Source organism: Gymnoscopelus braueri, assembly GCF_963280865.1.
Source record: "Gymnoscopelus braueri genome assembly, chromosome: 1".
Lineage (NCBI taxonomy): Eukaryota > Metazoa > Chordata > Actinopteri > Myctophiformes > Myctophidae > Gymnoscopelus > Gymnoscopelus braueri.
In genome coordinates, this window is record NC_137603.1 from 10,336,939 (window position 1) to 10,359,502 (window position 22,564).

At 40.2% G+C, this 22,564-nt stretch overlaps 1 long non-coding RNA gene across 1 annotated transcript; it reads right to left on the reverse strand.

Moving 5' to 3' along the window:
- Positions 1 to 18,723: 18,723 nt before the first annotated feature.
- Positions 18,724 to 22,564, reverse strand: LOC308077013. The gene is made up of 3 exons (XR_013932344.1): positions 22,447 to 22,564; positions 22,000 to 22,092; positions 18,724 to 18,999 (listed from the first exon to the last, which is right to left on the reverse strand). It is a non-coding gene; the product is annotated as an uncharacterized lncRNA (long non-coding RNA).

The window sequence follows — 22,564 nt, forward strand, 5'->3', positions numbered from 1 at the left end:
GCTGTAGGCCAAGCTGTATACAACTGGATGTGTGTACAGTATGTATGTATGTCACCTCCAAAGTAGACCAATCATAGCTCATGCCACGAAGTGCATGACGTTATGAACCAGAAGCACCTCCAAACACAAAAGCTTGACATGTCTGGTGAAAGTTAATGGGTCGTAGTTTAAAATGTATGTACACTTATTTTCATGATCAGACCCTGTAGAGCAGGGGTTCCCAAAGTTGGGGTCGCGGGAGACTGACGGTGGGGTCGCGAAATTATTTTGGGTCATTAAAAAAAAAAAAATTCACAAAACCACTGTACCGACCAGCGCCTCATTTCTTGTGCATGCTGCCAATAGGTCAAGCAAGCAAGCTTTTTTTCCACATCTGATAGAATGCGCTGCAAGTCATGGTCATTATATTATTCCGTTTTATTATTAAAGTGGAGACTGTAAGTTTTCAAGTGACGTCACGTGCCATGCACTGAAATCTGGAAATAGTTGAAGAAGATACACTTATTTTAATGTTGCTAACCACTGAACTCATTCACTGCCAGAATTATTGCTGGCCGCGTTTGCCCACTGCCAGAGATTTTTCATTGAAAAAAAAAAATAAGTACTCAGGAGCCGAGATACAGAAGTTTTAAGTTAACAAGGAAGTGGATGGGAGTCTAGATCTTCGAAAAATCATATCTCCTTGGTCTTTGGGTCAAATTTGAAAAAAAAAAAATATATATATAAATATATATTTTTTTTTACGTCAGTGGCAGTATTGGTTAATTACGTCAATTACGTCAGAGGCAGTGAATGAGTTAAAGGACGACGTCACCCATTTTCAACCTGTCTTCATATAATTGGACCTCACTAAGGCTCATGATAATATGGCACCATTTTTCTCAGCATCAAAGGTTGGATTGGGGTAAGTCAACATCATGGCTTGGGGAAGTAATTAAGATTGGAAATATTCTCAACAATTATAAATATTATAAATATATTATTGTTTTGGCATCTATTGCCAAATATGTCCCCATTACGACCACGGATATTCTCTGAAAGTGTGAAAAAAATGCTTAGTTAAAGGGCAAGACCACTTTGGTAGAGGTTTGGGTTGTGTAGTTACCAAAGTGGTCTTGCCCTTTAACTAATACTAATGTTGAGCAGGGTCGACTCTGTACTTGGTCCTTTCTCTTTTCCCTCTACAACAAATCTCTTGTTGAGTTTGTAGATCAGATCATTTTTTTCAAATCCCCCCCGCCAGCAAAGGGATGCTAGGGTTGAAGTGGTTACACCTCAAAGCAACAAGCTTCTAAAAAGCTCACACAGAGCAGACTAACAGACCCATTTCTAGACCTCTCACCCCCTACAGAGGCACGCCATAAAATCAGTTTTCATAGTTTTCACCTACTACAAAACTTTTACCAGGCATGTCAGGCTTTCATGTGCTTCTGATTCATGACGTCAAGCACTTAGCGGCTTGAGCTGTGTGACAGACAAACCCTGTTCTAGATGCTTTTGGTCTGCCAAGATTATCGTATAGTAACAATACATACTGAGGTGTGGGTGGTCTTCAGGTTCCTCCTGTTTAATAGAAATGTCCCTGGCTGAGTCTGGAGAGTTCATCTTCACCTGCAGTCTGGACTCCACACCATGGTCTGAAATGAAGCAATTGAATAAGGACTTTAATAACAGGAGACCTAGTGGTGTCAAGAATAACAACAATATTTGCAGATGCTAAAGACAAAATGGCCTAAGCCCAACTCTCCAATTATGAATCTTGGGTGCAATTGTGCAAAGATTATAAGATTCATATTAGGGAATCATGTTTAACGCATTCTGTGCCGAGTAAATAAATGAATAATGGCCAGTAGTGCGATTTCTTGTTTGTCTTTGTTTTTTATCAGAGGAAAACAAGGGAGGCAAGTTACAGACGTTTTCCCAAATCAAATAACAAGGAAGCGAATGGTGACTAAGATTTTGCGATCACGTGATCTCCTGTTTCTTTGTGTGCCTGAGAGTGAAATGGCGGAACACAGGTTGGGTAACAGCGCCATCTAGCGGAAAAACTGAAAACACTGTTTGCCCCAAAATACATCCCCAAGTTACAACTAATGTTCACAAGTAGGGATGGGATCACATAACCAGCCTATATTTGACCTCTGTGAGGGCAGTGATCAAAGTAGGACTGCTCAATTAATCAATGTTTTTTTTTTTTTTTTTACTTTGGCTTCTTACAATTATGAAAAAAGCACCCATTATTTTATGGACCCGACAAACCTAAAATGCTGTTCTAACACAGTATAGGCGAGATGTCAGCTATACTCCATATGAAATATGAAATCTAGCCTAGCTGTAGCAGCCTACAATAAGAAACATTCACCTCGATGAATAAGGAATCCATGATCACAAATGCCACGGTGCACTTTGATTCCACAGAGGTTTGATGTGCTTTGTGCGTGCGCTCTCTGCTCTCACTTTAACTGACGGGGGAACAACTTTGTTCCCATAGCCTATATTGAGCTGCAGTAATCTGATCCCTGGTCAGTCAGTCTATCATAGCAGCACTTGATTCTTGCAACCCGAGCCCCACGGGCTTCCGCTTCTTTCACACCCACAGGCGGAATACAGAGAACAACGATTTGTTGTGTATAAGCTTGTCTGGCACCTAGTTGATCGAGTTGAGAGAGCAACGTAGCACACGTAGCCAGTAACATAACGGTCATTGCAGTGAGAGGCAAGCACGCAGCCAATACACAACGACGATTGTGCAACACAATGGGAACAGTGGGGTGCTAGACCAGCGCCAGTCGGGGAAAAAAATAATAAAAAATAGACCAGCGGGCGGCGAGATCGACAAGTCGAACGCTAAATAATGGGGGGACATCCGGTGCCTATAGAGCATCGCAGTTCCCGCCCACTTCCTGGTTTTTCGTGGTGCCGGAAGGAACAACTCAATGCATTTTTCCCATTGACATTTCCAAAAATATTTTTATCTATTAATTTAAGCCTCGAATCAAGCCATCATGACATGACATGAATCATGACCATAAAACGTTTGATTCTGTGATTATTTATTTTTTTAAACGGCAAAACAAAGGGTATTTATTAAATATAGTATATCATATAATTAAATATAAAACAAAAAATAATCACAGAAAAAAAATTTTTATGGTCATGATTCATGTCATGTCATGATGGCTTGATTCGAGGCTTAAATTAATAGATAAAAATATTTTTGGAAATGTCAATGGGAAAAATGCATTGAGTTGTTCCTTCCGGCACCACGAAAAACCAGGAAGTGGGCGGGAACTGCGATGCTCTATTGTACGTGCAACACAAGACAGCACGACCAATTGGTTTCATCATCGGAATATTATCAGGATATATTTTGTCATGATTATTGCATAGTAAAAAAATTATATTGCGACAGCTCTACAATAGAACAGAAAAAATGAAAGAAAGAGAAAGAACATAAAACGTACTGAGGTGCGGGTGGTCTTCAGGTTCCTGTTTAATGTCCCTGGCTGAGTCTGGAGAGTTCATCTTGACCTGCAGTCTGGACTCCACACACTGGTCTGAAATGAAGGAATTGAATAAGGACGTTAGGGTTCCATGGCTCTACTTCCCCTAAAACATGATCATTGGGTATTATTATTAGTCCCGGAACAGTATTATTGAGGATATAGTCAATCCTGGGAAGAGCTGTCTCTGGTACTTGTCCAGGCTGCGTAAACACTGGAGAGTCAGCCTCTATGTATGATTTTATTTCTTGTTATGTATTTGTTGTGTGATATTTGTATGTACTCTATGGACATTAAGTATACCTGGTTGGCACCTTAGCACAACCCACCTGACCCAGTCCTTCCCCGTCCTTCTACAGGACCTGTACAGCATGTGCCGTTTTCTTAGTAACTTGGCAACGCCCCCTTCTGTGACGCACGCCGAACTGCTTCGCCCCTAGTCACTGCGTCTCATTCCAAGAGGACAGCACTGGCCGGCTTTCCTCCGTGGTGGAAAATAGTCCTCAGGCACTGCCTGGGGTGTGGTGGGGGGAGATAATTAACCATTCTGTCCCTCCCTATCGGTATATAACTCGAACGGCGCTGAGTCGGCTCTAGTGGACCTTGCAACGTTTGGCGGTGTCTCTCGTTGTTCAAGTCCACTAAAACCTATAATACTTTGGTGATCTGAAAATAGCAGATCTACAAGGTATTGAATAATGATGCATCCCAATGAGACCCGTTGGGCACAATTCACAAGCTGTTTACGCCCATATTTCTTTTACGTAAAGGAATTTACACAACTTCCCATGTTAGTAGTCTGATTCATTCATCTTTTTTGACAGTGAATTGTGCGGGAGGCACGCTCTTTCTCATGTCTGCTCGGAGGCAGACTTATGTAGGACCAAAGCTTGCGTATGTCATTAGAATGCCTTATTCTTCATGAAAAATCAATTACAAGTGCCAAATCTCAATAAAAATATTTGTGTGCCCAACATTTGTCAACACTGAAAATATAGGCTGGGTCTATGTCAAACGATCTATTGCCTGTATGCATATTATAGACATGATGCAAATTCAACCGTTTTTTATTTTATTTTCAGCATTTAGAGCTGAATTAATGTTCCCTCGGCGTGTTTGCCGTTTTCTTAAATTGTGATGTAACAATAAACTTGAAGTATACACGCTATATAATTTGAAGAAATGAGGAGAAAACCTTTGTCAATTATAATAACAGCAGAAAGGTGAGTTTGGAGCTAAACTGTCAATTTGCAGCCCATGAACAAGACAGGGAAACTATTTTCAATGCCATGCATTACCTGGATGGTCATTCTAGGCCTGACACGCTACAGCATGACAAATGTTTAGTTGGTAAGGATTCAATGTCTGGTTCATGAAGACATGGAGCTCCAACTTCACTTGACAATCACATTAACATCATAGATTAACATTACTGTGGACAGAGTAAAGATCCTACTGGTTTACAAGACTTGATACGAGACTGTCATATATTATCTGACAGTCTTGGAGTTAGTTCAAAATAGTCTTTGCACTTTCGCACTTGGGGTCAGTACATCAACATAAACATTCAGATTTCAAATATAATGTGCTTACCCAATGGCCACGGATAATACGATTATGTACGGGCCCTCAAAAAGACCTGTATCTGTCGTATTGTTCAATAAAAAGCATGTCAATCCGATCAGTGTCTGATTTTCTCATTGAGTTATAATGTATCAGAGTGCAATACATCTCCCAACCGATAGGGTCGCGAAGCTGAAAGCATATGAGGCCACCGATTGGAAATGCTTTTTATTGAACAATACGGAAGATACGGGTACTCCTGAGGGCCCGTACAGTTTTGTAACATCCGTGGCCATGAGGTAAGAACTTTATATTTGAAACCTGAACGTTTATATAGATGTACGGGTTGTAAATGGAGAAAGTGCCAAAACCAGGTTGAAGTTCCGTCATGACAGACGAGCGTCATGTGAACCATGTCTACTCATGTACTAGCCATGGTTCGCTTGTATACAAGCGTCATGGTGCCGAGTCCCCCTGGTCTAAAGTTGTGTTCGATTCTTTCACATTGCCATCTCTCACATAAACATAAACGTTCAGATTTCAAATATAAAGTGCTTACCACCGAGCCACGGATGTTACAAGGCGATGCGGACCGCGATAAGTACTCGTATCTCACGTATTGTTCAATAAAAAGCATTTTAATCCCATCACCGGCCATTTTCTCCAAATTGTCTCCGATACTTTCAACCATGCGACACTAATGGTTGGGAGGTGTATTGCACTCTGATACATTACCAAAAAAAAGAAAAAAAGAAAAGAAAATGGCCGGCGATGGGATTAAAATACTTTTTATTGAACAATACGGGAGATACGGGTACTCATCGCGGTCCGCATCGCCTTGTAACATCCGTGCCTCGGTGGTAAGCACTTTATATTTGAAATCTGAACGTTTATGTTTATGTGAGAGATGGCAATGTGAAAAAATCGAACACAACTTTAGACCAGGGGGACTCGGCACTGGTATGACAGTCATGTTTCAGGGCTACTCATGTACAAGCTACGTTTGCACCTCATTGCTTTAAGTACTGGTTGTTGTGTTTTTCTGATCACATGAATTATAATCTAGCAAGTAACAGCAATTAGATTTATGTTCCATATTGAGTCAATAAATACAAATGACACCCAACATGAATGAGTTGATCTTTACCTGCTGTGTTTCAGTGGTTGAGCTGCTAACAAACGTCCTCCTGCTGCTTAACGACGACACTGTTTAGAAACGACACGTTTACGTTTTCTTTGTATGTTACTTTTATATAAATCTATGGTATTTTAAAGTGTCAACAACAGTCAGTCAACACACCATGTTGTTTTCACTATAGTAGAGCGGATAGTAGGAACAATCGTTCACTTTGTGATACAAGCGTGAAAATTGGCATGAACATTCCTTTAGGTCAACTCTTTGACTTTTTTAATCGAGCCACTCAAAAATCCAAGATGGCGGCCATTTTTCAAGATGGCCGATACCTTAGTGGGCAGTTAAGTGATATGATGGTTTATTTGGTGATACAAGCATGAAAATTGGCATGAGCAGTCTCTGTGGGTCACTTGACAATAGGCCACCCACAGCTACTTGAAATTTCAAGATGGCGGCCATTTTTCAAGATGGCCAACACTTTAGTGGAGCATTTAAGTTATATAATGGTTCATTTGGTGATACAAGCATGAAAATTGGCATGAGCAGTCTCTGTGGGTCACTTGACAATAAGCCACCCACAGCTACTTGAAATGTCAAGATGGCGGCCATTTTTCAAGATGGCCACCACCTTAGTGGACTAGTTAAGCTTAAGAAATCATTTAGTTGGTGATACAAGCATGAAAATTGCCATGAGCCGTCTCAAAAGGTCATTTGACAAGAAACCGCCCACAGCCACTTGAAATTTCAAGATGTCAATCTTTAAATGATACCTTTTCTCATAGAAATGTATTGGGTTCCTCAAAAAGCTCTGTCAAGAGAGGTTGTTTGACTGTGTTTTGTCTGACTCCTCGCCCACGACCTGTCCAGTGGTAAGACCTGTCAGGAGTTGCCTCCCACCGGCATAGCTCTCAGGGTTCACTGAGGTAGGCCTAAACAAGCTCCCTTACCACGACAAGGTAACAGTCACAAGGGAGGATATATATATATATATATATATATATATATATATATATATATATATTGTTTTTTTTAAACTAACAGCCATTACATGTGTCAAATAAATACTAAGGGGTGGGGATACAAAAAATAAGATGAATAAATTAGCACTGATAGCAGCTGATAAGCACAGTTGTGGTGCTGAACGGACAGTGCTCCAAAATTATGAGTAATGGCTAATACTGAATGGCAATAGCCACGGAACCATGACAAACGATACTAAGGAACTAAACTGAAAATGTGCTTCACTGTTAGATATGGCAGTGGAAGGCAGTGGAAGCAATGTTACAAAGTAACAACTGAAAATTACACAGTAATAGACTAGATAAAAAGTAAAACATGATGCGTCGATGTGACGAGGGGAAGCCGAGCCATAGGCCTCCACTTGAAAACACAGAGGACAACAGGGAATAACTCTGGCAAAATAAACATGCAAATAGGTTCTAGCAGGGGCAACTACATAGGCATGTGAAACTGAGTCCATATCTGAAGCAGTTACACCTTCCAGTACATGCCTTGGAGCACCCACATTTGGTCAACTCCCAACAACTCTCCGCAATAGGTGGAAGTGGAGTCCAGAAGACTTTCCACTTCTCGTCCTGTTCCACCCATCCCCAGTCAGATGGGCTCGGCATTTGTGGATGTCGCTTCAATGCCTGTCCCCACACGTATCCAGCCTCATAAGAAGCATGTTTGGCATGCTCTTTGAGTGCTGCTTGAGTTGGTGGGATCAAGTCATATTGTCTTTGCTTTCTGGCAAAGAGATCAAGCCTGGCCTCGTTCACAGTTGTGACATCGCTGGACCGGTCATACATTAGATCTTCTTGGCCTCTTGACATGGATATCTTTGGTATCTTCAGTGTCTTCAGCAGATGTAGATGCTCTCTTTTGGGCCCTTTCCAGCTCTGTGTTGTTGAACCTAAGTTTACAGCTTGAATTATATTTTGCTCTGTTTCTTGTCGATGTGCTTTCTATGCCATCACCTTCATCTAGTCGGGTTGGACTAAGTAAGATAGGCAGAGCATTGATCTTATGAAATAATGGAACATTTCTTGCAATGGTATCATAACCAGTACGATCGTGCTCTCTGTTGAATAAACTCGGCTGAATGAGTTTTTCCTTGGTGACCTGCTGACAAATTAAACATCTGTCCCAGTTAGTTTTCACAACTGTTATGATGGCTTCTGCCATGTCTGCAGCATAGGCAGAGGCCGAGGGTTTATCCTTCTACCACCTTTTACCAAATACTTTGATGTATGGGATACAACTAAGTTCGTGCCTTAACCCTACACTTAGTTCGATCGTTCATCCAATGCCATTTAAATCCTGAGCGATCTGTACACCATCCGGTTAACTAAAACCCCATTAACCTTGGCTCGGCTCTCCCGTGCTGGCACAACCTGTCAATTCAGGTGCGGCTATCTAACTGTTTTGGGGTAAATTAGACAGCATTTGGGATACCAACTTTCAATTAGCTGACATTGAACCCCACTCTGAGTTTAACAGCAGTGATATATCACCAGTGTGCCCTGGTAGTGCAGATATTCACTCTTATCTAATCTATCTATGATCAACAAATCAACACAACTATATTGTGATGTGTTAAAAGTTGTTCTTTAGCATAATAATAATAATCGTATAATCGTCCTTAATGAAAAAAAAACATACATTTCTATGAGAAAATGTATCTTTTGAGGATCCAGGGGGCGGCCATCTTGAAAATAGAAATGTAAAGTGGCTGGGAGTGTTTTCTTGTCAAGCAACCCTTAGAGACTGCTCATGCCAAATTTAATGCTTGTATCACCAAATAAACCATTATATAACTTAATTGCTCCACTAAAGTGTTGGCCATCTTGAAAAATGGCCGCCATCTTGAAATTTCAAGTAGCTGTGGGTGGCCTATTGTCAAGTGACCCACAGAGACTGCTCATGCCAATGTTCATGCTTGTATCACCAAATAAACCATTATATAACTTAATTGCTCCACTAAAGTGTTGGCCATCTTGAAAAATGGCCGCCATCTTGAAATTTCAAGTAGCTGTGGGTGGCCTATTGTCAAGTGACCCACAGAGACTGCTCATGCCGATTTTCATGCTTGTATCACCAAATAAACCATCATATCACTTAACTGCCCACTAAGATGTCGGCCATCTTGAAAAATGGCCGCCATCTTTGATTTTCAAGTGGCTCGATTAAAAAAATCGATAAATGACCTCTAAAGATGATCTGTACCAAGTTTCACGCTTGTATCACCAAGTGAACGATTCTCCCAAAATATTGCTTTTATCCGCTGCACTACTACTGCATTGAGCTGTGTTCCGCGTGAGCAACGAGCTACTGCATTGTGGGTATATTCTTCTTCTGACGACCACTTTGTCTAGACGCCAGTTGGTGTATAGCTGCCCCCTGCTGTTGGTCTCGGGTACTGTCCATTGTTTATATACAGTAACAGTAGAGTACTATGTGACCTTCCAGACGTGTAAACAAGAGAACATACATCTAGGAGTAAAGCAGTTAATCCAACTAATCAAATTAAATGATTATAAAAATAATTGTTAATCATTAATTTGATATTGTGGTATCTGAAAACCACAGACTTAAAGGTTTCTATTGCTTTTGTAGTTGCCAACAACGCCATATTGCAGTTAAGTTTGATGTCCCAGTGGTGAGAATGAATGGTTGTAGAATGAAGGAGTCATCACTAGTTAGTGAGGTTTCGTTGCTTCCAGTTTATTCAGACAGTACAGACAGTATAGAACAGCCAACCATCTCCACAGCCCAACGGCCTGGAGTGGCACACACACACTAAGATGCATTTCGGTACAGTTTATATAACAGAGAGATCTAGAGAAGGTACATGTGGGTGTGTGAGCTTCAAAGGTGAGCCCCCCCACCCGGCACAAACAATAGATCACCCTTCGAGCCCCCTGATTCAATTTGCACCTGTATGAAGCAGGAAAGGGGAAGGAGACAGATGCATAGACCTCTGTCTCCCAGCTAAACAACAAAGAGAATGTCTAATTGTAACCCCCAACCAGCTCAGACCAAAAGGCACCTCTGAATACACTCTTGTGTCTGACAGTAGGCTACCTGTAGACTTATGAAGATAAATAATACTAACAAATATGTATGTTATGTTATCAAATATACTACAATATATTAACCCATTAATAGTCAATCGCTATTTTGGATATGTCATTATAGGCAACATCTTCCCACAAATTTAAAATTCAAAAATATTGAAAATAGCAGATCTACAAGCTCACAACACGTCACAGTGCGATGCGTTTCGAGATTGTAGATCAGCTATTTTCACATGTCTTACACGACACAGACATACTGTAGGACTGATGTTGTCAATCAATTTGTTGAGAAGTAAAAACATATTAAGAAAAAAACAGCTCCTAATTATTTGATTAATCAAAAAAGTAATCTATAGACGAATTGCTTAGAAAGTCATGGATAGTTGCAGCCCTACATCCATCACAGCTCAGTGCACATTGATGCTGCACAGGTCTGATCACATCTCATAGAATACAGTACCATGTTACAGGATGCAACATATACCTTGTATTAAACATATTACCCATATTATTTTCAAACTACAGTATGTAACTATATCAATATGTCTATGATAAATTCAGTCTGTATGGCATATTCAGACTGACACAGTAAGATTATCACAAGTTATTTCAAAGCAATGTATGTTCCAAATAGTTATGAGTTTGGTTATTGAACCAGAATGTTCTGGGAAACAGGAAACAGTTCAGTATTAGTTCCAATGTTACTCACCAATTATTTGTTTACCAAGATTGAGACTGGATGCACAGGTGATTGTTCCATGCAATCAATTCTCAACCTGTTGTTTCGGGGTGCGCACCCCAACCCCCTCTTGTGTGTTGGCTAGTGCTGCGCGTCCTAGCGAGACCTGACAGAATGGGTTTCATTTGCAACCAGTATGACGCTTGCAACCAGTGTGACGTCGTCTGTTAAGGGGTCTATTAATTGTGATAAATGTATTTTTAATGTTTAAAATCTTAAAATTAATGTGTGTCCCTGAGTTGACTGTCCCCCCCTGTTACCCCCCCTGTTACATTGATGCAAATCCACCTGTGCATGTCCCCTGACTATTCCTCTAGCCACATGACGTCAGAAAGTAGCATATATTTTTGATAGGAAACCTTTAACCAGAAGAAGTATAAGTATCACTGTTTAATTTGCATTTTTATCAATGTTTTAGGATGTATTACTGGTGTGGTAAAGCATAACATGTCCACCCTGTTATGCTTAACTATAGAGGAAATTGATACATTTTCATAATTATGAAAATATGTTTGATATTATATAAACATCCTTACTCGGTGTTCACAATGTGCTACCATGTTCTTCATTACAGTGTAAAACATAACAGTGTGGACACATTACACATTGTTACATTGGGTGGACAAAAAGTAATTGTATAAGCTTAATTGTATTTTATTTCCACCCTGTTATCTGTCCACCCTGTTACAATGCTGTTTTTTAATCACAATTCAATGAAATCAACAAATAATATGCATATTATTTTGGTAATATGCAAGGAAGGGATTGGTAAAATAAACACAATTAAAAGTTGGGTGAAATTACATTGAGCCTTAATAAAAAATATGTGCTTTATAAGATAATAATTGTTTATAATTACTTTGATAATAAATACATTAGCATGGCAAAGGAAGGGACATCTGATCTCTTGGAAAACACTATTTAATGGGACATTGTCCCACTTCGTTTGATGAATTTGGTCATAATTATTAGGGACCAATTAATTAAGCTGGACAATATGTTTTTCTGACATGCCCTCTTTCAGAACAAATTTCAAATGCTGTAAAATGTTATTATTTTTTGAAAAAAGTTACTAGGCTGAAATGGCACTGAATTGCTGGAATGACCCTAATAATCCATCAGTGAAAGCCACACACAGTTCTATTGAAATGTCTGCAGTTTGAATGGGCATTAGACTTGGATCAAGACTGTCATACATTTCTTCTATAGAGCCATATGTAAATGCCAGACCCTATAAAATACAATCTGACAGTCTTGATCCAGGGCTAAATGCTCTATTTACTATGCTCAAATGATAACTTCCACGTGTGTCTAATTACGCAGCACTCACCGGCAAGGCCGCGCACCTTGAACCCAAACACGCCCCCACGGCCGTCGTGAGAGACACACTGGACTACAAATTTCACGCCCACTATTGAGACAGTGCACCCACGCGAGGTCCGTTAGAACGATGTACTGCAGCTGTCAATGCATTCTCTATGAGAGGCACTGCATCATACATTACCGTAATTTCACTGGTTGACTACTGAGGCTGTAGCGTTTTTTTTTTGTGTTCTAATAAAGTGTCCCATTTGTTTTATTTGTCCTTTTTAATGTGACATACCTGCCATCTCAACATACAACCCACAATATATTATAATGTACTCCATCAGTGTGTCCAAAGTTCTAGCATCTGAAATCTAAAGTTTAAGTGGTCGCATGGTACGTCACGGACGTTTTCAATATCCAATTCTCATGTATAATTTTTATAGGCTATTTATTTTGGACAATTATCCAAACAGCATCTTGCAAGACTATTTGTATATTACTATCCTGGATAATTCACTAGGTAGTGAAGTAGTTGGGTTATTTCCCCAACTTACATGTTACTTGTAACAGAGTATTTCTACATTGCAGTATTGATACTTTTACTTAAGTAAGAAATGTGAGTACTTTTTCCACCACTGACTATACTACTATACTCATAGGACTATTAGCCTGCTGCTGCTGGTGCTACTACTACTATTCTTCTGGCACCCTCTACTGGACAGGCGCCTGTCCCCACCCCATTCCATTTAACTTTGTTGATGTTGTTATAAGCCTAAAAACAAATGACTCATTTTAAGTTGATCCAAAAGGAAGTATGGTATCATAGGGAATAGGGTACATGGAGGTCCAGCGGGTGAACCCCAACCCTGATGTTAGTGCCTTGCTTTACCCATAGATCTGATACACGATAACACACAAAGATGCTGTATTTCACAGAGAATAAACACAGTGACATAGCATTACTTGCTAGCTTTGTTCCAACCTTTATATATATATATATATATATGTTTTTTTTTTTTTTTTTCATACATCACACATCAAAAATAGATGTGTCTAATGCACCTCTGATGAAGGGCTTATTCAGTATTCTAAGTACAATTGACCAATATTCAAAGCAGACTGAAAATTATTTAAAAGATACATTAAAATTCGTATTCCTCTTCTTTACAGTCATATTTACAAAATGAATCAAAATAATTCACATTTCCATTTCTGAATCTGGAGGGGAACTGTTTTGATGTTGTGAATACAATGGAGAAAAAACAAGAGTGTAAAAAGAATCAGATGTCAGATGCTTGTATGCATTTCTGACATCAGTAGCAAATGGGTGACATCAAAGTTACAACCAAATCTATTGATTGTGTTTGTCATGACAACGCCTGGACACAAAGCTTAGGCAAACGTTAATTTCTCTGACAACTGCGTGAGCATTTAGATATCAAAGACAGTTTGTCTGTTGTTTTAGCCCAGCCTTTTGAGCTGTGGAAGTCAAAGGTCAATCAAAATGCACTTGAACCAGTCAAATGAACTCATAATTGAAATGTAAGTAGATCAATCAACATGTCATCTTGATGTGCTGAGGCAGAGCCTATTTGAGGCACAGCCAATTTAGTGGGTAACCCAGAGCTACCGTACATACACAGGTAAAACCCACAAAGTAAAAAAAACCTTTATGTCAATTTAAAGCCTGAGTTATACTTGGTTGCACATAGTGTGTTGCGCACCTAAAATAGGCTATTTTTGGTGCGCAACACTGGCGTGCAACTTCGCATAAATCAGGTGTTACTCTGAGAGGGCGAGTGAACAAACTCTCAATTTGTTTTCTCCAATCCATGTAGATCTTTCTCAGGTCAAAGTTCATGTGTGCAGAAATAATTAACCTTGTCTTGTGGTTGCTTGATAAGGTATGAGGACCAATTCACAATCATCATGTTCACAATTGAGATCATTTTCTGAAGGGCAGTGAACTAGTACATTTTATTAGACACCAACCACAGTGGCCAGTAAACCCCCCCTACCTCCTACTGATGGTTGGTTACCATCCAAAGGGTATTGTAGTCTTAACATACCAAACAATTATAATTTTAGAAAAAATGAGACCTCCAAATAAAGGTTGGTTGTTAGATCTTTAGAATAGAACAGTGCCAAATGATACTGTAGGTGGGTATCTGCCACAATGGTTAGTATAGTATATACTTACTAGCCACAGCTGAATTTTACCAGATGTCTGGTGGTGGCTTGTGCTAATTTGCTATCCATATCATGTCCCCAGTTTTCACTGCTTTCTCTAAACTACTTTTCACTTGAACACATATTGTTTGTGTGACATCAACACTACATTCTGGGAGACATATCATTAGCTTTCAACAATGCTCTTCTGAGTTTTACTCTTTGTCAACAACAACCCCATCTCACAGAGGCTGGAAAGCCCAAGGGGACAATACTGCTTTTTAAGCCCAAATGCAGCAGCAATAGTTTGTAAAAAAAATCGAATTTATAGTCACCATCTAAAAGGAAAAAAAGACAACTATCCTGCCCTAGCTCTCCGCTCTCCGCTTAGCCAGACAGGTGTATTTTGAAAAGTGGCGGGCCGTCCAGTGAGGTCAGGGGTCAGAAAAGGGACATTTTCAGTGCATAGCCTTTACAAATTGGACGCTGGACACGAGACAGCTATTTGCCGTGGCACTTGTGACATACGCACACGTTCAGGGAGACCCCCTCTACAACGCCACACTCTCCGCTAAGCCAAATAGGTGTATTTTGAAAAGTGGCGGGCCGTCCAGTGAGGTCATGGGTCAGAAAAGGGCCATTTTCACTGCATAGCCTGTACAAATTGGACGCTGGACACAAGACAGCTATTTGCCGTGGCACTTGTGACATGCACACGCCTTCAGGGAGACCCCCTCTACAACGCCACACTCTCCGCTAAGCCAGACAGGTGTATTTTGGAAAGTGGCGGGCCGTCCAGTGAGGTCAGGGGTCAGAAAAGGGACATTATCAGTGCATAGCCTTTACAAATTGGCGGTGGACACAAGACAGCTATTTGCCATGGCACTTGTGACATACGCACGTGTGGTGTGGACGCTGTGATGCCTGTGGTATCCTGTAGCCTACTTTGTAAATGAAATCTATGGCTGACTGCTTGTATAGAGAGCGTATGTGCTGTATACATTCGTCAAGTCTGTTTCTCATTTCGTAAAAGCAACACTTTTGTGTTTTTGAACATGGCCTCACTAATGGCTGTTCTTTTCTTACTCTGGTTTATTTGTGCAGCATAGGCTCCAGAGAATCGCTGCAAATCACCTGAGAGTAGATCTGACCATATTGGAATAGTTGGGAGGAAGTTTGAGAACAGTTTGTTTAAAATAGTTTCTCCATGGTATTGATTTTCACCTGTGTCATTGATGGTTTTAATTGCATTATTGGCTGTAGCCCTTAGTTGTTCAAAATGGTCTTTAAAGGGAGATGTACCTTCACGAACATCAGCAGTCAAGTCAAATATATCATCAACCACAGTCAGTGTCATATGAATTGTCTTGTCGATCATGCTCTTTATCAATAATTCCTGCAATTCTGCTCTCGTTCACAACGGACGTGGTGGATGTTTCAACCCAGACTAACACCGGATACGTGTCCGTCCCTCTCTCTCATCCGTGTTGCAACACACACCACTCTGAGTTCCCGCAGATTGTTAACCCCACAAATGCTGGTTTACATAAAAAACACGAAACATTGTTTTCAACAGAACTGTTTACATACAGTTTTGTTTTTTTGTACCAGAATGTTCTGGGAAACAGTTCTGTATGATGGATTGATTGTACCTGAATAATTTTTTGTCTACATTCTTTTGTCTATATATTTTTTCTCTAGTCTTCCTGTAACTGCTGATAACTGACTGTAATCATGTGATGTGACACTAAAGTTGTGTATTCTGATTCCTGCCTCCAGACTAAATTCTTCCACACATCCAAAATATAATAATGTTAAGAGAACATAGCTTATGTTTCACCTTCCTGATAATAATACAATACATAAAAACGTATTATATACTAAAGCATAATCATGAAACATATTGCATGTGTGCGCGCGTAGTGCTTTCCATAGACTTTAATTCACTCTAACAATAATAATGTAATACAACTAAATAATGACCATAGCCATCCCATTAATTGTAACACTTACTGTCATAATTCATAAACAACTACATGCAGAGTATGTTTTACCTCAGTTAAAGGAGGAGTTCACCCAAAAAAATTACTTATTTTCTATAGATTGCACACCCTATGAAGCTTTGAATCCATGGATTCTTTTTTGTTTTTGTCGCATTCTTAAGCTAATAATTTGATTCCCGTCTCCTACCGGCTAATGTATCCGGTAGGAGACACAAAGTAGATTATTTGTGTCTCCTACCGGAAATACACACGGTCATCAAATTATTGTCTTAGGAATGCCATAAAAACTAAAATAAATCCATGAAATCAAGGCTTCATGGGGTGTATAATTGATAGAAAATAAGTCATTTTTTGGGTGAACTCCTCCTTTAACTGATATTTAATAAGTAAAATAATTGAAATAGTGGCCCATTCATTGGGCATGTAATAGAACACAGCAAAATGACATTAAATCATAATAAAACAAACTATAACATTATAGTCAAACAGTTCTACCTCATACAATTGATATGGTTTACATGGGTCATTTTTTGTATAAATTACTAGGTAAAAAACTTTTTTTAAAATACCGTTATCATGAACTGATTGTAGTAAGGCTTTAAAAGAAGAAAACAAAAAAGGAATGACTCCAAAAGACGAGTCCTAATGGAAACTTCTGTTGACAGTAGCAGTATAAATATACATGATATTTGTGCCTCTCTATCCAACTCCCTGACAACATACAGCTATTTCATTTGATCCTCCCAGTGAGGTAAATATATTGGAATGTTTTTTTGTTTTTTTCCCCCCTTTGGTGTGAATGCACTTTTGTCATTTCAGAGCACTTAACTGACTGAAACTCTTCTCAAACTGTTAATGTGACAAGAGTTTTCTCCTGTGTGGACACGCTGCTGGTGTCTCTTCAGGTAATCTGACCGACTGAAACTCTTTGTTATAATGTTTACAGTGGAAAGGTGTTTCTCCAGTGTGGATGCGCTGGTATACCTTAAGTTGACGCGACCCAACAAAACTCTTGTCAGACTGTTTACAGTGGAAAGTTTTTTCCCCCAGTGTGAACACGCTGGTGTGTATTCAGGTTAGATGCCTGACTAAAACTCATGTCACAATGTTTACAATGGAAAGGTTTTTCTCCAGTGTGGACACGCTGGTGTTTCTTCTGTGAACTTGAGTCACTGAAACTCTTGGAAAAAAGCCTTTCCAGTGTGGACACCCTGATGTGTGTGGGCACGCTGCTGGTGTCTCTTCAGGTTAGATGACACATTAAAACTCTTGTCACAATGTTTACAATGGAAAGGTTTTTCTCCAGTGTGGATACGCTGGTGACTTTCCACAGAAGCTGACTGATTAAAACTCTTGTCACAATATTTACAGTGGAAAGGCTTCTCTTCTCCAGTGTGGACACCCTGATGTATTTTCAGATATGATGAACTAGAAAAACTCCTGTCACAATGTTTACACTGGAAAGGTTTTTCTCCAGTGTGGACACCCTGATGTATTTTCAGATATGTTGACGTAGAAAAACTCTTGTCACAATGTTTACAGTGGAAAGGTCTTTCTCCAGTGTGGATACGCTGGTGTCTTTCCACAGAAGCTGACTGATTAAAACTCTTGTCACAATATTTACAGTGGAAAGGCTTCTCTTCTCCAGTGTGGACACCCTGATGTATTTTCAGATATGATGAACTAGAAAAACTCCTGTCACAATGTTTACACTGGAAAGGTTTTTCTCCAGTGTGGACAAGCTGATGTTTCTTCAGTGAATCTGAGTCACTGAAACTCTTGTCACAATGTTTACAGTGGAAAGGTCTTTCTCCAGTGTGGATACGCTGGTGTCGCTTCAGGTTAGATGAAAAGCTGAAACTCTTGTTACACAGTTTACAGAGGAAAGGTTTTTCTCCAGTGTGGACAATCTGGTGTGACTTCAGATGACCTGACCGAAAGAAACTCTTGTCACAATGTTTACACTGGAAAGGTTTTTCTCCAGTGTGGACAAGCTGGTGTTTCTTCAGTGAATCTGAGTCACTGAAACTCTTGCCACAATGTTTACAGTGGAAAGGTCTTTCTCCAGTGTGGATACGCTGGTGTCGCTTCAGGTTAGATGAAAAGCTGAAACTCTTGTTACAATGTTTACACTGGAAACGTTTTTCTCCAGTGTGGACACCTCCACTTAACTCCTCCCAATCATCATCACTGACTTCAGTGTTTTCTCCAGTGTGGACACCTCCACTTAACTCCTCCCAATCATCACTGTCTTCAGTGACTTCAGTGTCAGATTCAAGCTTGACTTCAACTTCATAGCAGTGTGAAGAGCTGTCTTCATCATCATCAACTTTCACTGATAATAATGTCAACATTGACCCATCAAGCTCCTCTGGTCTTTGAAGTATCTCCTCCTGTTCCTCTTTAATGTGTGGAGGCTCTGGTTCCTCCTGGAGCAGACTGGGGCTCCTCTTCTGCTCAGGAGAATCCTCCTCTTTACACGCAGCCATGTGCAGGATGTCTAGGAGCAGAAAAATAACATGATAGTGATTCGATTTACTGTACCTCCATGCAGTTTACATGTTTTGACCGATAAAGTATTAAACCAATCAATCAATCAAGATGTGAGCTCTGATTTGGGAGTAAGTGAGGCTGTAGGCCAAGCTGTATACAACTGGATGTGTCTGTATGTACAGTATGTATGTATGTCACCTCCAAAGTAGACCAATCATAGCTCATGCCACTAAGTGCATGACGTTATGAACCAGAAGCACCTCCAAACACAAAAGCTTGACATGTCTGGTGAAAGTTAATGGGTCGTAGTTTAAAGGTTTAATGACATTCACTTTTACACCACATTCAAAGTCTTTGTCCTGGTCCTTCAAAAGTGTACAAAAAGTTTTAAGTGAAAATCCCATTCCAGTGATCCATGGCAGGTGTTTTTCTCTCACATTTCTAAAGCCTTTTCAACTGCAATGAAAAAATAAATCTTTGCCTGCGGGTGTCGCTGGTGAGGGATTTTGCCTGTCAATCATCGCCTCTGCTCCCCCCCCCCCCCCCCCCCCCCCCGAAAGGAAAGGATAGGGGAGGGGAGGGGCGAGGAGGAGAGTGGGCGGGATTAATCGACTGTGACCTCACTGTCGAAGGGCCAAGCTCAGATTACTTTTCAGCCTAATTATTCAGAAAACCCCAGACCACAGAAAATCCACTGAATGTTCTAAGTTCAAGTTTTTTGGTGTAATTGAAGTCATAAAACCCCAAATAAAACATTGAAAATAAAAAAAGTGAAAATGAATGTCATGATACCTTTAAAATGTATGTACACTTATTTTCATGATCAGACCCTGTAGAGTATGTCTAGATATTAGTCTGTGAATCTGTCTGTGTGTCTGGTGCTAATTTCACAAACCACTGTACCGACCAGCGCCTCATTTCTTGTGCATGCTGCCAATAGGTCAAGCAAGCAAGCTTTTTTCCACATCTGATAGAATGCGCTTCAATGTCATGGTCATTATATTATTCCGTTTTATTATTAAAGTGGAGACTGTGAGTTTTCAAGTGACGTGCCATGCACTGAAATCTGGAAATAGTTGAAGAAGATATACTTATTTTAATGTTGCTAACCACTTAAAGGACGACGTCACCCATTTTCAACCTGTCTTCATATAATTGGACCTCACTAAGGCTCATGATAATATGGCACCATTTTTCTCAGCATCAAAGGTTGGATTGGGGTAAGTCATCATCATGGCTCGGGGAAGTAATTAAGATTGGAAATATTCTCAACAATTATAAATATTATAAATATATTATTGTTTTGGCATCTATTGCCAACTATGTCCCCATTACGACCACGGATATTCTCTGAAAGTGTGAAAAAAATGCTTAGTTAAAGGGCAAGACCACTTTGGTAGAGGTTTGGGTTTTGTAGTTACCAAAGTGGTCTTGCCCTTTAACTAATACTAATGTTGAGCAGGGTCGACTCTGTACTTGGTCCTTTCTCTTTTCCCTCTACAACAAATCTCTTGTTGAGTTTGTAGATAATCATTTTTTTCAAATCCCCCCCGCCGGCAAAGGGATGCTAGGGTTGAAGTGGTTACACCTCAAAGCAACAAGCTTCTAAAAAGCTTGTCAAAGATCTGTTATCTCACAAAGAGCAGACTAACAGACCTCTCACCCCCTACAGAGGCACGCCATAAAATCAGTTTTCATAGTTTTCACCTACTACAAAACTTTTACCAGGCATGTCAGGCTTTCATGTGCTTCTGATTCATGACGTCAAGCACTTAGCGGCTTGAGCTGTGTGACAGACAAACCCTGTTCTAGATGCTTTTGGTCTGCCAAGATTATCGTATAGTAACAATACGTACTGAGGAAAACAAGGGAGGCAAGTTACAGACGTTTTCCCAAATCAAATAACAAGGAAGCGAATGGTGACTAAGATTTTGCGATCACGTGATCTCTTGTTTCTTTGTGTGCCTGAGAGTGAAATGGCGGATCACAGGTTGGGGAACAGCGCCATCTAGCGGAAAAACTGAAAACACTGTTTGCCCCAAAATACATCCCCAAGTTACAACTAATGTTCACAAGTAGGGATGGGATCACATAACCAGCCTATATTTGACCTCTGTGAGGGCAGTGATCAAAGTAGGACTGCTCAATTAATCAATGTTTTTTTTTTTTTTTTTTACTTTGGCTTCTTACAATTATGAAAAAAGCACCCATTATTTTATGGACCCGACAAACCTAAAATGCTGTTCTAACACAGTATAGGCGAGATGTCAGCTATACTTCATATGAAATATGAAATCTAGCCTAGCTGTAGCAGCCTACAATAAGAAACATTCACCTCGATGAATAAGGAATCCATGATCACAAATGCCACGGTGCACTTTGATTCCACAGAGGTTTGATGTGCTTTGTGCGTGCGCTCTCTGCTCTCACTTTAACTGACGGGGGAACAACTTTGTTCCCATACCCTATATTGAGCTGCAGTAATCTGATCCCTGGTCAGTCAGTCTATCATAGCAGCACTTGATTCTTGCAACCCGAGCCCCACGGGCTTCCGCTTCTTTCACACCCACAGGCGGAATACAGAGAACAACGATTTGTTGTGTATAAGCTTGTCTGGCACCTAGTTGATCGAGTTGAGAGAGCAACGTAGCACACGTAGCCAGTAACTTAACGGTCATTGCAGCGAGAGGCAAGCATGCAGCCAATACACAACGACGATTGTGCAACACAAGTGGGAACAGTGGGGTGCTAGACCAGCGCCAGTAGGGGAAAAAATAAATAAAAAATAGACCAGTGGGCGGCGAGATCGACAAGTCGAACGCTAAATAATGGGGGGACATCCGGTGCCTATGGTACGTGCACAAGACAGCACGACCAATTGGTTTCATCATCGGAATATTATCATGATATATTTTGTCATGATTATTGCATAGTAAAAAATGTATATTGCGACAGCTCTACAATAGAACAGAAAAAATGAAAGAAAAAGAAAGAACATAAAACGTACTGAGGTGCGGGTGGTCTTCAGGTTCCTGTTTAATGTCCCTGGCTGAGTCTGGAGAGTTCATCTTGACCTGCAGTCTGGACTCCACACACTGGTCTGAAATGAAGGAATTGAATAAGGACGTTAGGGTTCCATGGCTCTACTTCCCCTAAAACATGATCATTTGGTATTATTATTAGTCCCGGAACAGTATTATTGAGGATATAGTCAATCCTGGGAAGAGCTGTCTTTTTATTTCTTGTTATGTATTTGTTGTGTGATATTTGTATGTACTATATGGACCCCCTGTGTGTCTGGAATAAAGTTTGAATTGAATTGAATATTAATATATACGGAGGAAGAATGTTTTTCCAAAGCTTGTACTACAGTAAGTGTTAAAAATATATTTTTGTGTGGACAAAACCCACCAGTTCATTAAGTATACCTGGTTGGCACCTTAGCACAACCCACCTGACCCAGTCCTTCCCCGTCCTTCTACAGGACCTGTACAGCATGTGCCGTTTTCTTAGTAACTTGGCAACGCCCCCTTCTGTGACGCACGCCGAACTGCTTCGCCCCTAGTCACTGC